This window comes from Chiloscyllium plagiosum, chromosome 42 (assembly GCF_004010195.1).
Source record: "Chiloscyllium plagiosum isolate BGI_BamShark_2017 chromosome 42, ASM401019v2, whole genome shotgun sequence".
NCBI lineage: Eukaryota > Metazoa > Chordata > Chondrichthyes > Orectolobiformes > Hemiscylliidae > Chiloscyllium > Chiloscyllium plagiosum.
This window is the reverse complement of record NC_057751.1, coordinates 16,369,604-16,373,571: the sequence shown is the minus strand read 5'-3', so window position 1 is coordinate 16,373,571 and position 3,968 is coordinate 16,369,604. Positions and strand designations below refer to the sequence as shown.

At 50.5% G+C, this 3,968-nt stretch overlaps 1 protein-coding gene across 2 annotated transcripts in view; it reads right to left on the bottom strand.

Moving 5' to 3' along the window:
• The window catches only part of LOC122543191 (2-oxoglutarate dehydrogenase, mitochondrial-like), a 35,658-nt gene extending 35,220 nt beyond the window's left edge, over positions 1-438 (bottom strand). Inside the window, exon 1 of one of the 2 annotated variants that reach the window (XM_043681625.1) lies at positions 202-438. The gene's annotated coding sequence lies outside the window, so the exon portion shown is untranslated. The remainder of the gene's footprint in view (positions 1-201) is intronic. The other variant, XM_043681624.1, reaches the window with a different exon arrangement.
• Between the last annotated feature and the right edge of the window lie 3,530 nt (positions 439-3,968).

The window sequence follows — 3,968 nt, the reverse complement described above, 5'->3', positions numbered from 1 at the left end:
CGGGGCCGGCGCCCGCGGAACGTTTGGGCTTGGGGGGGGGGGCGGGTGGCCGAGTGACGTGTTTCCGCCCCACACCCACCGGCTTCAGACTCTCCCCCCACCCCCACCCCCCGGTCACCCCCGATAACGGAGAGGATGGAGAGTTTAGGCGGGAGGGTGAGGAAAGAATCAATTCACCGGCTTCGCGTCGTATGCACTTACCCGATGCCTTGGAAGCCACTGTGATAACGAAGAAGGTGGTTGGGGGGGGGAATAAAAGCAATTCACGAACGAGCCCCTCCTCCCTTATTTCTTTTTTAAATTTTCCGACACTCGACTCCTCTCCTCTCCCGGGGCAGACAATGCTTCCCTCCGTCCCCTTCACAGCCGGCGCTGACCGCCAATGACATGGGAACCAGCGTGCGCGCACGCACGCACGCCTGCCTGCCGAAAGCGGGGCGTGGTCGGCCGTGCGCGCACCCCGCCAGGAGCGCGCGTGCGCAGCCCTCTCCCCGCCCGACCGCCCGCCCCCGCGGAAGGGCATGCGCCCTTGCGTCATCGCGTCTCCCTCCCTCCCCACACCCCCACTGGCGTCACACAGGACGGACGGGCTGCGCCTGCGCGGTGCGCCTGGGGGGGGGGGGAGCACCCCCCCCCCTCGTTTGCTGCTAGCCACGTGACCAGGAGCAAGCCACAAAGAAGGTGTCAACAGGCGACGATGGAGAGGGTGAGTGGTTCCTCCCCAACCTCCATTAAAAAAAAAGATGAATGAACAGAATTAGGTCATTTGGCCCATTGGGTCTGCTCTGCCATTCTATCATGGCTGATATGTTTCTCACCCCCACCCCCCCTCCCCCATTCTCCTGCCTTCTCCCCATGACCCTTTGCCCCCACCTCCCCATGACACACCAAGAGCCTGTCTATCTCTGACCCACATGCACTCAAGGTACACGGTTCTTTGGAAGCGGCGTCACAGATGGAGAGGGCGGTTAAGGAAGCGTTTAGCACGCTTGCCTTCATTGCTCAGGCCATCGAGTTGGGGTTGTAAAGGACGTCGTTGAGGCTTCTCCTGGAGCACTCTGTACGGTTCTCGTCGCCATCTCATAGGAAGGATGTTAGTAAATCGGAGAGGGTTCGGAACAGATTTACCAGGATGTTGTCGGGACTGGTGTACCCGCCAAACCTGCATACATGAGGACTCCCAAAACCATCTCTGCGCTGGAACATCCTCCAGTCAGATAATGTTCGGCACCTCTTTACCATACCGTCAGAGTTCTATGATTCTGTGGGGTGTCTCATGTCACAGTGTATGCCCTTGTGTAGTGAGCATGGCAGACAACCATGACGGTTCCTTCCAGCGGCGTGATGCCTTCCATGGTCATCCCCACAGATGGAAAGACCGTTTCTGAGATAGCCATTGCATTTACTTCAATGATGGATCATCCCTGGCCTTCTGGGATAAAAAAAATCCAAAACTTGACTGCCTCCTGGAAGAAGTTTCTGCACAGTGCAGGTCAGGTGGATTGGCCATGCTAAATTGCCCGTAGTGTCCTGGTACTTGTCGTGTAGGTGCATTAGTCAGGATTAAGTGTTGAGTAATTGGGTTGGGGAATGGGTTTGGGTGGGTTACTCTTTGGAGAGGTTGGTGTGGATGGACCTGTTGTGCCAAATGGCCTGTTTCTACACTATAGGAATTCTATGATTTCTGTTCAATAAGTCTACCCCAGTCCTCAATGATAAGCATCCTGTCTTGAGCCTGAACTCCCCATGTTCTAGATTCCCCAGTCATGGGGAAACAACCACTCAGTGTCCTCCCTGGCAAGCTACCTGAGGATCTTGTACACCCTGATAACTTCACACCCACCCATTCTTCACAATAGCAAATCCCATTGTGCCAATGTTATAGACAAAACCAGACCCCCTCAAGATATATGAAGAAGATAACCTTGACCCTAATACTTTCGTTATTTTAAAGGTAAATGTGAGATGTTGCATTTCAAATGCAATTCAGTTGATCAAGCTATTGGATTTAAAGCAGAACACAATTTATTCCAACTCTTTGATTAAAATATAACAAGAGAAAGAAGGGATTGGAATAATTTAGCTCTATTGGAAAACTGAACAGAATAAGAGATGCAATAACTGATACTAATTAACTGTTTCAATATAGTAACATCCCACAAACACACCCTTGGCAAAGGCAAGATGACAGATGGTCTCACATGCAATCACTGTAGCAGGCAACAAAACCCCAGTGGCACGGTGGCACAGTGGTTAGCACTGCTGCCTCACAGCGCCAGAGACCCGGGTTCAATTCCCGCCTCAGGCGACTGACTGTGTGGAGTTTGCACGTTCTCCCCATGTCTGCGTGGGGTTTCCTCTGGGTGCTAAATTGCCTGTAGTGTTAGGTGAAGGGGTCAATGTAGGGGAATGGGTGGGTTGCTCTTCGGCAGGTCGTGTGGACTTGTTGGGCCGAAGGGCCTGTTTCCACACTGTAAGTAATCTAATCAGCTTTTGGATTTAACCAATTGGATTTAATTTCTATTGTTCCAACATTTTTTTTAGAAACCCAAGGCTTCACCAGTTGTTTATCTTCTCAGAGGCTGCTTGGTACCTGTTTCCCAATCCCTCTCTCTCTCTCTCTCTCTCTAAAAGAAACCAGGATAAACACACCTCTGAAAGCCACAGCGTTGTCACCCTCAGAACACCACATAAATGCAAGTTTAAACGATATTTTGTCTGTTTCGAAGGGGCAGAGTTTAATTTTGTACAGTTGTTTTGTTTGTATGCATCTTAACGAAGTTTTAAACCCTTCAGGAGGACAGTTCAGTGTGTGTGGAAAAGTAAAATTGGGGGTTGCCTAGTAAGAAGGGTCCAGTGACATCCAGATGAAGACAGAAGAACCCAAGAGATCAATCATCTGAGGCTGGAAGGGCTGCTGGTCACTGAGTTTAGAGAAGTCCTACACAGCTTGGCAATCCTTTATCCGAAAACCTCGTGTCCAGCTATCCTTCGGATGAAGGATGCTTTTACTTTTTGGATACACTTATCTCATACCCTAAGATCTTTAACGAATTATCTCACAACCAAAAGCAATATGTTCATTTAATCCTTGAACTCATTGTAGACTATCCATTGGGAAATGGGTTCACGTTAGCATGATCAAAAACCTTTACTTCTGTTCTCTCTGCTCCTATTATTCTTTGTATACACTTACCATACAATGTGGAAACAGGCCATTCGGCCCTTTGAGTGTACACCGACCCTCTGAAGAGCATCCCAACAAATTCCACCCCCTTACCCTATCCCTGTAACGTGGTAATTCCCACGGCTAACCCCCATCCAGCCTGCTTGTTCCTGGACACTATGGGCAATTTAACACGGCCAATCCACCCTAACCTGCACATTTGTGGGTGGCACGATGGCACAGTGGTTAGCACTGCTGCCTCACACGACCCTCTGAAGAGCATCCCAACAAATTCCACCCCCTTACCCTATCCCTGTAACGTGGTAATTCCCACGGCTAACCCCCATCCAGCCTGCTCGTTCCTGGACACTATGCGCAATTTAACACGGCCAATCCACCCTAACCTGCACATCTTTGGACTGTGGGAGAAAACCGGAGCACCCGGAGGAAACCCACGCAGACACGGGATGCGGGAATTGAACCCAGGTCTGTTGGGCCGAAGGGCCTGTTTCCACACTGTAAGTAATCTAATCTAATCTAAAAAATCCCTATGCACTATGGGTAATTTAGCACGGCCAATCCACCCTAACGTGCACATCCCTGAGCACTATGGGCAATTTAGCACGGCCACTTCACCCTATCCTGCACATCCCTGGCCACTGTGGGACAATTTAACACGGCCAATCCACCCTAACCTGCACATCCCTGAACACTATGGGCAATTTAGCATGGGCAATTTAGCATGGGCAATCCACCCTAACATGCACATCCCTGAACACTATGGGTAATTTAGCATGGCCAA